General features: G+C 40.4%; 1 long non-coding RNA gene across 1 annotated transcript in view; it reads right to left on the reverse strand.

The window, feature by feature from the left end:
• Window positions 1–8,904: 8,904 nt before the first annotated feature.
• LOC132381959 (uncharacterized) overlaps window positions 8,905–14,383 on the reverse strand; it is a 12,020-nt gene continuing 6,541 nt past the window's right edge. The window contains exon 3 of the long non-coding RNA XR_009508151.1: window positions 8,905–9,007. This is a non-coding gene — a long non-coding RNA (uncharacterized LOC132381959). The remainder of the gene's footprint in view (window positions 9,008–14,383) is intronic.

The raw sequence follows: 14,383 nt of genomic DNA on the forward strand, positions 1-14,383 counted from the left end.
GAGCATTCACAAGAGAAACATAAATGATATACCATCACACAGACAGAACACAACGGACACAAAAAGAGATTCCATTGCATTGCAAAGTTGTCAAACTGTCACAGTGCACTGAGGTTGCCGATTAGGGTGTGCCAGTTGCTTCGAGAACTGAATGGTTGAAGAGAAATATCTCCTGAGCCTGATGTTATTGGACTTCTGTAAGTCCTGCCTGATAGCAGCTGCGAAATGTCATAGCCCATGGTGGTGGAGATCTTTGATGATGGATATTGCCTTTTTGATGCAGTACCTCATTTGGGGAACGATGCGCCAGTGATGCATTGGACAGAGCTCACTACTCTCAGTACCTTTTTACATTCCTGAGTTAACAGTACATTTTATTATGAAACTACTATACACCAATACACAGACCATAATGGGCCAGTACCCAAGATATGTAACAGGTAACAATGTGATTGGCTTTATTACATGAATAATAATCAACTGTTTGAATAAAATTCATGAAAAAGGTGATGAGAAATCACCTTTCTTTGTGGAGTCACTAATCCTCCCAGAAATCAGGACTTTAATGTGTTCTACAGCCCTACTCAATCTCCATTATCCTTACAAAGAATTTATCCAACCCACATTTGCAAGTTAACAATAAATCCTCCTCCTCTGCTCCTGATCAAATAAAACAGCACATCGAAATCTCAGCCTCCCTGGGAATTTTTTTTGTCAATTATCCTGAATTCTATGACCTCCCACCAGTTTGGCTGATGGAGTTTCTAATCTTTTGTGGCAGGTGCCCACCCTCTCCCTCTATGAAATTGCTGTTGGGCAAAACGCTGGAAACCTGAAGTAAAATTCGAAAGTTCTAGTCAGGCAGCACCTGTGGAGGAAAAAAAAGAGAAAGTCATTAAGCAGTAACGTTAGCTCTGTTGCCCTGTCTATGGATAATGGATTACTTGCTGTGAATGTCCAATATCATATTCTTGTTACAATGTGGCTGTGTTAACCTCGGAAAAGAGTTTTAGTTGTTTTTGCTCAAAAATTATCAGCTGCGCTTAATATTTCTTGAGATAATAGTGCTTCTTGTCCAAAGGAAGAAGGCAGCAACCAGCAGTTCTCTAGTCTCTTCCAAAATAACAACCAAAGGGCTCATTTGAGCTCAATTTAAATTCTAATTCAAAAGATGGCACTTCTGCAGCAATCCCTTAGTCCTTCTCTAAAGTTGCCCTGAAACGTTTGAAGTTCATCAAACATGGAATAATCTCCTTTATACAGAAATATGTTTAACTGCTGTGAGAGGAAAAAAGTCACCAACTGGGACTAGGTCTCAGAGTACTTGCAATGCAAGTTGCATCAATGCAAGTTTCTGAGTGTTCCCAAGGTTTGAAGGGTAGTCCATAACTATACAATGCACAATGATCCCAGCTTGGACTTCATTTGCTCTTGTTAGTTAGTCGTCTTCAAACTGATTACCTCCTCTCATTATTTTCCCATCTCCTTATTTACTTTGAAATATTAATTTCTCTTTCAATTTTATGTTCCACCCTAGGTCAAGCAATCTTCTCCTTCTTTCTTATGAAACAGTTTTGTACTCTGGTACTCTCCATCTTCCATTCTGAATGTTTTATTAATGCCAAACATATCCTGGAAAAGGTTTATTAAACAGAATGCTTAGTAGTCCAAATACGGTTACTTATTACATAATGTCAAATGATATTCTTCTACAAAATGCTCAGAGACCAAATGATGGAAGATAATGTAATTAGCTTGATGCATTAGTGATAAAGTAGAAGAAATTAAGCACTTCATTAACGTGAAATTGATAAATTCAAGGGCAGAAATATTTTTCCCCTGCAATGAATTCTTCAAACAAATTTGTAGTAGGTGAATTGTAGCAATTGCAGCTGTCATTTTGGGGAAGCATCACTGGCCTGTAAATTGTCTCTGCTTCCCTTTCCCCAGATACTGTCTGATGGGCTGAGGGTTTCCAGCAGTTTTGCTCTTTTTCTGCTCCCCATGTTGTTCCTTCAGCCACACTTCCTGAGGTTCTGCAAAGTCAAAGTCAAGGTGGAATTTATTTTCATATGCAAGAGTACATGTATGCACAGATACAAATAAAGACCTTAGTTGCAGAAGCATCACAGGCACATAGAATCATATAAGCAACATTCACAAGGAAAACATAAATTATGTACAATTTGTACAAGAACAAAAGAAACCATGTCTATTTAAGTGAATAATGAGCAAAGTGTTCATAGTGTTCCTAAATTGCAATGATTAGCATTATGCAACAAACACAAAATGCTGGAGGAACTCAGGCAACATCTATAGAATTGATGAAGTCCCAATGAAGGGTCTTGGCCCCAAACATTAACTGTTTGCTTCCCTCCATAAATGTGCCTGACTCGCTGAGTTCCTCCAGGTTTTTCGGGTGTGTTGCTCAAGATTTCCACCAGCACCTGCAAAATCTCTTGGGCTTATGATTAGGGTTATGCGATTTGGTTCAAGAACAAAATGGTGGAAGGAAAGAAGCTGTTCTTGAAGTTGATAGTGAAAGACTTCAGACTCCTGTACCTCCCGCGAAAAGATGGCAGAGGGAATGGTTCTGGAGACTTCATTAATGTCACCATCCTACTGGTTTCAGCAATCAGTGAGAAGCAACTGCCCATCACTAGACCACTCAAGCAGTGTTAGTGCTGATCAGAAATGTTTACAAAACTTGCTCAATGGTGTTAAACATTTTTAAAACATAAGTAAACAATCTTTTCAATTCATTTAAATAATCTAACTTAATTTAAACAATTGAGAATAAATGGGATAAAAAGCACTACACCACATTTTATGTATAATTTTCAACAGTTACAGTTGGAAATTGTGTTTACAATGTTAACTAACAGAAACTTTAATTGTAGGTGGCGTGCAGAATTAATACTTTGTAGCAGAGCAGCTGCAATCATTTTCATGCTGGTTCAAAAATCCTATTTCATGAAGCAGATAAATTTGGATCCACTATCTCACTGTACCGGAATTCCATGTCTTCCCTTCATATTGACTCAGAAATTACCTAACCTTACTCTGGCCAAAATAACTCAGTGGTCAAAGGATGCCTGGCAGGTCTGCTTCTCCTGCCACCACCCTCCCAAATGATTCTGGCTGATTGACCAGGCCTCGAACCAGCATTCAACGGACCATACAAATTGGGACCTGTGCTGCGACAATAATCAGTTAGTTTAGGACTACATTAGCCAGCAGACAAACTGGAGATAAAATGAGAAGGAGTTAGCCAGCTGAGGAACAGCTCAGTTCCTGGCAAGCTTATTCCTTGAAGACATGCTCTGCTTTTGCCATAGATTAATTACAATAATTTTTTGTGGCTTATTCTGCTGATTCACAGCAAATTTCAGGTTTCAGCTTCAGCTAATTGTTATGTTTTGTAACTCCAGAAATTAATCAAAAGAAAATCCCAGGAGCCCAAGGGATAACCCATGTACGTTTAGTTTTACTTTTCACGAGGTGCTCACATATGACTTGGTGGCGTAACGACATGCACAATCACATACCTTTACATATAACCTATAATAAATTATTTAAGCAGACAAAGAATGCTTAATCAAACAATATATTTACAATATTACTCAAATGTTACTGAAATATTAAATGCATGATACTAACGTGCAGGAAATCCAGTTTAATCATCCTGGCAACACCTATCATGCCCCGATAAATCTGGCCACATTTTCTCATATATAACCTGAGCTGATTCTTTGCTAAGTTTTGTCAGCACCAGGCTGGAGTATAATTGGAGTTTCATGTGAAAGAAAAAGCCCATGAACTGCTGAAAACTATCAGTAAACATTTCAAATCCTTTGCTCAGGAGGTATATCATACAAGGACGAGGGGGAAAGTCTTTGGGCCTTCTGCTTTCAGAGTCTGAAGTCTTCTTTTCAGTACGCAGACAATCATACTCTAACGAATTCAAGAACCTTAGGTGGACAGGAGAGAGACAACATGAGCGACATTTTTTCTGGTGAGCTGACCATTCGTTTGTTTTGGACACCTATCAGCAACGGGAAACCAGAAATCACCTGCCTCTGCACAGTCGGGGAATGCTGGAGGAAAAGAAAGCTTCCCACTGTGAGTCAGATTTAGTGATTCTGTGCATCAACTCTATTTTGTTTAAATAAGCCATCTGCTTTATTGGTTAACCATCAGTTAAAAAGTTCTCAATATCAGCATAATATGCTTTGTGGGATGGAAGCCTTATTTTCAGCTTTTTTTCTCCTGCCCCCACCCCCCCCCCCACCCCAGCATGGTACTACCTCAAGTACCTTAATGGTGCCTTGGCTGGATAAGAATGCTTCACTCCTGGGTCAGCAGTGGAAACACCCCACACTGAGTGGTTCAGTGCCAGCTTCTGTGCTCTCTGTTAAAGTGCCAGAGGGTGCTGATTGCTAGTTTTCTTTCCAAAATGAACTGTTAGTTTATGCTTACTCTTCGAAACCAGGGTGACACAGCAAGTAGAGTCACTACCACGCTGCACCAGTGTGTCAGATTCAACCCTGACCTCAGTTGTTCAGGATGTTCACGCATTCTCTCCGTGACTACGCACAATCCTCAAGTGCTCCTGTTTTAAAGATCCTAAAGATCTGTAAACTGGGAGATATATAGGACCGAGATGAGGAAAAACTTCTTCACACAGAGAGTGGTGAATCTGTGGAATTCTCTGCCACAGGAAACAGTTGAGGCCGGTTCATTGGCTATATTTAAGAGGAAGTTAGATATGGCCCTTGTGGCTAAAGGGATCGGGGGGTATGGAGAGAAAGCAGGTACAGGGTTCCGAGTTGGATGATCAGCCATGATCATACTGAATGGCAGTGCAGGCTCGAAGGGCCGAATAGCCTACTCCTGCATCTATTTTCTATATTTCTATATTGGCCATTGTAAAGTGCTCTGCATGTGTAGGTGAGTGATAGAATCTGAAGGAATTAAATAAGATTACTGAAAGTGGGTACTTGATGATCTGTGCAAACATGACAAGCAAATGACTATGGCTCATGACATCATTCAAGATGGGTCAGTTCTGCAGCTGCATTGTCTTTTTTAATGGTGAATTGCAGAGGAAGCATTGTCAAGACTCATCTAGCCTCCAAATGGTCAGCAAAGATCTCATGGCCCCAGTTATACAAGCGGATGGAGTTCTCCCAAAATTCAACCCAATTTATTGACAAGCTGACAATCTGGTTACAATCACGTTGTCATCGATGGAAACACATGTGAAAGTTGGCTGCCATTACAGAATTCCCTGATCTTCAAAGTAGTTAACTCAAATAACAAATAAGCTTTTCTCTGGCTTCAAGAGTACAGGTATCGATTGTAACCGATGTTTCGGTGACACACTCTGCCTCTTCTTCAGGGATGATGCCTGGGTAAGACTTTGACCTCCAAATATGACCTGCGACTTAGGTCAGCTGGTGTTTACAGGATTCCCTGTGAGTATATTGGCCAGATGGGACACACAGTGGAAGCCTCCATCAAGGATCACAGGAGGTGTTTCCATCTGGGTGGAGAAATCGGAGAAACTGGTGGCAGCACAACATCGCATTCGCAATGGCCATCGGATTGACTTCAATGACACAAAACCACTATGCCCTACCCCAATGGTTTCTGGGACCAACTCGTAAATGAAGCATTTGAAATAAAACTAGAGGAAAAGAACATTAACAAAGACAAAGGTCTCGCTCCAGTAAGAACTGAAATTCAATTATAAACAAGGTGCAAGAGTGGAAACCTGATTGGATGAGGACTAACCAATCAGGAGGGATGGACAATGGGGGCATAAATACCATTGGACTAGACTTACCCAGGTTTATCATCGATACATGGGTTATAATCATTATCTGTATCCAGTTAGTTTGTTATATACTCCCGGAAAGCACTTGATCTTTTTTTGTAGGTTAATTCACTTTGAAACTTGCCCACAATATTAGAAGATGCTTTAAAAATATTTATTTATTCTCATCAGAACATAAAACGTAATGGAAAACACTCAATAAGCTGTTAGCATCACCTCATGCACATTCAAGGGATGAGGATGACAATTTTCTGCAACAAGTAATTATTGAATTCATTTCATAGTTTTTACTGACTTCTCAGTGAGCAGACTTTAGTCGGTCTGTTTCTGAAATCTGCTTCTGCTTATTCAGGATCATTTCTCTTGCTGCCATGTTTCATAGCTGAGTCAGCAGACAAGTCAATGGTTAAGCAACTGAAAGAACTAATAATTAAAAGCTGTGCCAAATGCATTATTTTATTCCTGGGTTGACTTCTTCATTTTAGTGCACGGAGCAAATTAACGGGAAATGTATTATTGAATAAGATGAAGATGGAGTGAGATGCAGTCTTTGAGTGAGATAGCAGTGGACGTGAAACATTTCACTTGATTAAGTGGGCTGATTAAGCACCATCTCCCATCCTTAAATCCACTTGAGAAGGTGGAACTGTGCTGCCTTGCTGACTCATTGCAATCAAGGTGTTGAAGATAGCTCCCTAGAGCTGTTGCTAGGGAAATTGAAGTTAGCTCCCTAGAGCTGTTGCTAGGGAAATCCAGGAGTTCCACCCTCAAGTGGCAATCTAGTCAGGATTTGGAGTGGAGCCAGGAAGTGATAGTCCCCTCATTTACTTCTAGAAATCCAAACAGAGGTCAAATTCTCTGAGAAATTTGAATTGTACTTCTCTTGAGTTTTCCATCTCAAACAATTGATAAAACCTTACATTTTTTGTCAGGATAGTTTGAAAGTGCTTCACTGTTTGGCTGAAACTGGAATCTGTCATTCACTGGCAACGCCTCCACAACTTTGCTATAGCCTTCAGCTAACTCCGTCTTGGACTTCTTCCCTGAACCCTCCAGTGCACCAACCCTTTGCCACCATTGAAAGCACTCAGGAAGCTTATTGCTTCCCCCATGTTCTTAACCAACTGCAGAATCCACTGGATAATACCTTACACAAGCAGTTTTGTCTGAGGCAAAGCTGTATGTCTGGCCTTCCCAATTCCAAAGTACTGAAAAATCACTCATTTCTCAGTTATACTTCCCGTTTCCTCACTGCAAAGTGTGAGTCATTGAGAAAGACTCCACTCTCAGTCAGATTCAGAGGATATTAGAGTAGCTCTCACATCTATCTGGAAATGCTGCAGCACATATTTTACACTCAAATCAGTTAATATACAACTGCAGTTGAAGCTCCAGTAGATCTGGATGCACCTGTCCTATCACTGACTCAGAAGCATTTTCTTCACTCGTTTACTCTGGAACGAGAGTATAAGATTATTAACATATAACATAACATACAACATATAAGATTATTAAGGGATTGGGCAAGATAGAGGCAGGAAATATGTTCCAGATGCTGGGAGAGTCTAGTACCAGAGGGCATGGTTTGAGAATAAGGAGTAGGTCATTTAGGACAGAGTTAAGGAAAAACTTCTTCTCCCAGAGAGTTGTGGGGGTCTGGAATGCACTGCCTCGGAAGGCAGTGGAGGCCAATTCTCTGGATGCTTTCAAGAAGGAGCTAGATAGTTATCTTATGGATAGGGGTATCAAGGGATATGGGGACATGGCAGGAACCGGGTATTGATAGTAGATAATCAGCCATGATCTCAAAATGGTAGTGCAGGCTCAAAGGGCCAAATGGTCTACTTCTGCACCTACTGTCTATTGTCTATTGTCTATTGAGATAGATCCAGAAGGAAGAAATACTCTGGTGAACATTTTGAGTGCTTTCAATTTTCATGTCCACTTTTTAATAAATAATGATGTTTCAACATTTGATTAAAAAATTACTGATCTCCAATCTACTGGTCAGATTGCAAATTACACACAATACATAGGCTTGTGCACTTCACACTGTTGGGTCGTATTCAGATACCTGGTTGTGCAAACCCTCAGAAACTTCTAATAATAATGCAGGTGCTGTTTCCAGTCAAATTGCTGCTAGTGGCGGACACAGTGCTGCCCCATCCGGTAGCAGGGCCCGTTCAGGAGCTCTCGTCCCTGGTTCCATGCCTGTAGGTCTGACACCCACATCCGCAGGATTCCAAGACTTGTTGTTTGGTAGACCTGATGGACATAAAATTAGCTTCAGAGGGCATTGATTCTTTAACTGAAGCCTCAATCACGTTCTCTGCCGGCCTCTGTTTCCCAACACTTCGCCTGAGGACCTCACATGAAAGTTTAAAGTTTAAACTCACTTTAAAGTTTCCCTGGGACTATTGATAAACCTAACAACGGGACTGCGGGTGCACTGAGTGACAAGACAGGACAAAGTAAAGTTTGAAAAGGCTTGGGAATGGTGAGCACTCAGGGTTGATCCTGGTAAAACTAAACCACAGTTGCTTTCAGCTCAGCTGTGGTTCACCATAAGAAGTACTTGGAAGTGTTTAGTATTCACTGCCTGAACTCAGATCTGACACAGTGTGATAAGCAATCGAAAAGCCCAGTAAACTTCTCAGAGATTAGTTGGAATCTGACAAACCACTGCAAAAGCAAACCCACCTGACACCCATCAAGTTCAATGTAATATTCTGTAGCTCTGATCTCTCAAATTCACACTTTGTTGACTCTGGGCACTCTATCTGTGTAGAGTCTCCTGAAAAAGAAACGGTCCTGTTCCAAACACTGCTCTGAAACTGCCACCGACCCTTTTTTTTGAATTTGGAAGGTCGCATTCTGATAGGAGTTAACTAAGTCTAGTTTCAGTTTTATGCAAACTGCACACTGAAGCCACTTCTTCACCAAGCCTGCAGAGTTGTTCCTGAGGTCAATTAGTTCAGGTTGGACAATGCTGGTTGCATTCTCAAGTTAGAAATCGTGAGTAAACATTGAAAAGGAACATGGAGAATTGCAGGAAGAGGCAATGAGTGAAAGGTGATCTTCAGCGTTTCTGAAGAATAATATATGCACAATCTGAGGACCTCTCCATCATGTGATGTCCTGGAATTCTGCCTTTCTGCATGCGGGTTTCTGGTAAGAGAGAAAGAATTATACTTAGAGGCCCCTTCTGCCAATGCTGCCTAACCAGTTAAGTTTCAGCAGATTCAAAGTTCAGAGTCAATCTTATTATCAAAGTACATACATGGCACCACATACAACCCTGAGATTCATTTTCCTGCGGGCATACTCAGCAAAACTATAGCATAGTAACTATAACAGGATCAATGAAAGATCAGCCAGAGTGCAGAAGACAACAACCTGTGCAAATGCAAATATAAATAAACCAAAATAAATAATAAGAACATGAAAGAATGAGATTAAGAGTCCTTGAAGTGTTTGTTGTTCAAGAAATGAGACTACTGGTAATGTGATAATTGGTTTATTATTATCATACCTATCAAGATATAGCTAAAGGCTTTGGCTTGCATATGATCCTAACAGATCATTCCATACTGATATACATTGAGATAATATTAAAAACAGAATGCAGAAGATGATGTTAGTTGCAGGGGAACAAATAAAGTGTAAGGGCCACGATAAGGCAGATGGAGCGATCAAGAGTATATTTGGTATATAAGAGGTCTGTTCAAGAGTCTGGTAACAGTAGAATAGAGGCCGTACTTGTGCAGGTTCACAGGCTCCTGCTGTTTCATGAGTGATTCAGTAATGTAACTTACTCAATAATGATTGGCAATCCCCAAGATGTTGTGAACATCTCCATCTCCAACCTGGGTGTCGAAAGACTCACAGAGGATCATGAGCAAGCTAACTTTGTCTCCACCCTTAAGGCTGATTTATATTTGTGCGTCGCACCTCCCCAAAAAAGTAACTCATGCATCGCAGCGACGAGGACCACCACAACTGTGATTGGTCCTCTTGGTAGCATTGCATTTCTTCCTATGCATTTCCGGTTGCTTCTTCTCCACCATGTCAGTACACCGATGCGAAATGGATGAACCAAATCGACAAATCTGCCTGCTGACATGCGAAAACGTTTGAAATGCATTTCCTCGTCCATGTCTGTCACGAAGAAACTCAACACAGCGGCATAGAAACCCCACCGCCAACTAGCGTTTTGGCGCACAACATAGAGCGACAAGGAAGTGAAAATTAGGGCTACAGCATAGGCTACGGCATAGCCCGTACGCACAACTGTAAATCAGCCTTTAAGCTGCAGAAGGTGATAGACTTCAGTGTGGATAAAGGAAGGGAAATGTAGTCTGACATTTCTCATTAGAAAAAATATATTATTCAGGAAGTAGCCACAGGATGTTTAGAAAATGATGAACAATTAAGCAAAGTCAGCACTGTTTAATGAAAGGCACATCACTTATTTTACAAATTTGGTCAAGTTCTTTGTACCTAGCAGTGTAAATGAAATGGAGCAGTAAAAGGCAATGTATTTTTGTTTCCAAAGGGCATTCAATAGAGTGCCACACAAGAGGCCCCTACACATAATAAAAGCCCATATTAGAAGAAAATGATAGAATCATGGAAAGGTTACAACCTAGAACGAGGCCATTCTGCCCATCATCTCCAAGCCTACCCAGTGATTATTGGATTCACACTACCACCCTATTCTTCCTCCAGAGCCTTTAGGGAAGTAAATGAAATGTTGTATTACAAAGGAAATGAGTACAAAAGTGAACAAGAGAAAATCTGCAGATGCTGGAAATCCAGGCAAAAGTGAGAAGGTCTTGCCACAAGAGTGGTGAGATTATATCTGGAGCACAGCATATTGTTCATGGCTCTTCATTCAATTTTAATTGGAAAGTGTTCACCTGGATGATTGCTGGGATAAATATTGCCAATAACTGAACAGAATGGTGTCTGCTTGGAAGAATGAGAGGTTTCCTTATTGAATAAGCCAAGATTCTGGGAGAGGTTAGTAGGGTAGATATCAAAAGGATTTTTCTTTTAATGGGATAATCTACACCTAGGAGGTGCAGATTCAGGATAAGAGAGACATGGAGAGAGGAAAGAATTCCCATCCTGAAGAAGGGTCTTGGCCTAAAACGTCAACTGTTTATTCTTTTCCATAGATGCTGCCTGGCCTGCTGAGTTCCTCCAGCATTTTGCGTGTGTTGTTTTGGATTTCCAGTATCTGCAGATCCTTGTGTTTGTGATTGACTTCACTCAAAGAATTGCTTCTCCTTGTAATTCTCCACCCCAGAGAGCTGTGAAAGTAGAACTCTCACCTCTGGTCCTGCTTTTCTCAATCTAGCCTAGTGTTAAAATAGTCCGAACATTGGATCATTCCTTGCTCTAGCACACGGACACTGTTGATTAAATACTCTCTGGGACTGGACCCCATCACCTTGCTCTCAGTTTTGGTGGGCAGGCGTGAATTCTGCCTCACATCCACTCACCTTTCTCTGCCTTGCCTCCACTCACCTCTCCACTATTTGCTGTGATTGTTTACCAGAACTTTTATATTCCAGGTAGAGATGGGAAAAGCGTTAACCACAAAAGTCCATAGAAAAAGCAGGAGAGTATAGCTGAACCAGTAAGTGCCTCATTTAACCAGCACTGTGAAATGGTGACTGAAGGTGGAAAGAGGGCCCATCTCAAAGTTCAAAGTACATTTATTGTCAAAGTATGTATACATTATACAACCTTGAGATTCATCTACTTACAGGCAGCCACATATAATGTGCAGAGAGAAAAAAACAAATAGTACAAATAATAAAAGTAAGGAAATACATGAAGCCAGGCAAAACTGAAGCCAAACCAGGCCACAGGCTCAGTTCAGTGCAGAGTTAGTAAACATTATGGAGCAGTGAACAGCTCAGTTTTGGTGGGCAGGCGTCAATTCTGCCTCACCTCCGCTCACTTCGACTCTGCCTCACACCCACTCACCTTTCTCTGCTTTGCCTCCACTCACCTCTCCACTATTTGCTGTGATTGTTTACCAGAACTTTGAACAGAAAAAGTGTTATTAATGAAGCACTTAGATGTATTCTTTCTCAATCCCCTTGCATTTTGAAGACCCTATTACAATTGTGACATTATCCTTATTACATGCCCTTTCCAGCTCCCTTTACAATCTCAACCCCACATCTTGACTACTATTTGATTACCATAATGGTTTTTCCTCACCCTTGCAGTTTCTTAACTCCACCCGCAAAGATTCAACATTCTCTGACCCTATGTCACCTCTTTCTAAAGATGTAATTCCACCTTTTACCAACAAAGCCAGCCGCCACCCATGCCTTCTTACCTGTCCTTTTCATACAAAGAATGTCCTTTGGTGTTAAGCTCCCAACTACAACCTGCTTTCAGTCACGACTGAGTGATGCCCACAATGTCAGACCGACTAATCTTTAATTGCACCATGAGTTCATCCACCTTATTCCAAATACCACATGCATTTAAATACAGCTTATATTTCATATTTGTACCGTCAGCCCAGATCTCCATGAAAATGTAAATCCCATTTAAACAAAGATTTTATGGAAAAACAACCAATTAACAAATGCAAAGCTGTGAACTCAATTAAAGTAATCTACAAAAAGACCAAACAGCATGGCAAGTGGATCATTTAAAAATGTCAATTGCTGAAGTAAGTCCCATTACTTGATGCAATGTTAATTAGAACCTGCTCTGGGAAGCTGTAGATAGAACAAAATTATAGACAAGTGAGACATCAGCGGAGCTAATCATTGGACTGGTGACAACTGAAACACAAATCGGCTAAAGACAAAATGCTTAAAGATTATGTCCTGGTTTCATGAAAGAAGATCACTGAACAAAGAAAGACAGCACCTTAACCTTTTGAGATATCTTCTTCTTATTAGCTATTAAAAGATACTTGCATATCAAGTAGATTTTATTTATTTAGAGGAGCAGACATCTAGAAAGAGATATTTGGATCATTTTTCCATCTGTAGTTGGCTGGGTTTAATTTTATGCATTCTGTAATTACTCTCTAATCACCGTGTTTCACTGGGGAAATAACCTTGCCTTTATTGAAGTATGTTGCTGCAATGATGGTAAGATGTTTTTGCTGTTAGCCTTGGCTGCATTTTAAATAGCATTTTAAATGTAACTCCATGCACTTATTTAAGAGATTTCGCTTGCTATAAAATAGACTGAATCCTAAACTTTCTTCCATCCCACCTCCATGTGTCAGCAAATGAATATTTGCTGACAAAATGTTCTGTTAAGCAAAATTTAAAAAAAGCTTCACTAAAACCCTGCCTTATTTATCCTTGGGTTCCTTTCTGCTAATCTTCGGAGATAGTCAGCTATACCAGAATAGCATTGTGAAGCCTGCCACTTTCTTAAAGATTCACAGAAAGCAAGCAACAGAACTGGCATCCTCATCTATCTGAGCTTTGCAACGCATTAAATCTCCTTAAATTATTTATGATAAATCCCAGTCGATGGGTGTTACTGTGTAGGTCAAAGGGACTTAGAAGGCTTTGGATATGGGAATTATATTACCAATATTCTTCTGAAACCAAGGATTGAGGAGTAAATTTTGTGATAAGCATCATTTTATTTCATTTTTATAGTAAAGAAATATCAGTAACCAACTCACTCTACTAAAAGATGAGGAAGAAATACCTCATGGTTGTCTTTACACTAGCTCAACCTAGACAGATAAGAAAATTGCTTTGATAAGAACAGCCTATTTATAACAGCCAGTTCGATTTATGGTGTAACACAGGCTGTAGACAAAGTACAAAAAATGCAGAACCTGCTGTACTACAAATTACTAAAATTTCACTGAACATTTAAAGACAAACAGTGATAATACAGTCATGTAAGTATTAGGAAAGTTAAACTACAAGAAAAATGACAATTTAGACATTAATCCAAGAAGGAGAAGGTAGTTACAAAATTGTGATAGATGGTGAGTTGCTCCTCACTCTGAAGCATTACTTGGAGGTTTCCTTGCAAATCATGAACCATCCAAATATTTCCTGTCTTGTCCATCTATTGTCCATCTCTTGCATAAATTGTGACCATCAAGGATGTTGCCTGGATTAGGGAGGAATACCTTATGAGAACAGGTTGAGTGAACTTGGCCTTTTCTCCTTGGAGTGACGGAGGATGAGAAGTGACGTGATAGAGGTGTATAAGATGATGAGAGGCTTTGATCATGTGGATAGACAGAGGCTTTTTCCCAGGGCTGAAATGGCTAACATGAGAGGGTACAGTTTTAAGATGGTTGGAAGTAGGTACAGAGGAAATGTCAGGGGTAAATTTTTTTATGCAGAGAGTGGTGAGTGTGTGGAATGGGCTGCCGGTAATGGTGGTGGAGACAGAACTGATAGGGTCTTTTAAGAGACTCCTGGATAGGTACATACAGCTTAGAAAAATGGAGGGCTATGGGTAACCCTAGGAAATTTCTAAAGTAAGTATATGTTCAGCACAGCATTGTGGGCTGAAGGGCCTGTA

This window comes from Hypanus sabinus, chromosome 27 (genome assembly GCF_030144855.1).
Source record: "Hypanus sabinus isolate sHypSab1 chromosome 27, sHypSab1.hap1, whole genome shotgun sequence".
NCBI lineage: Eukaryota > Metazoa > Chordata > Chondrichthyes > Myliobatiformes > Dasyatidae > Hypanus > Hypanus sabinus.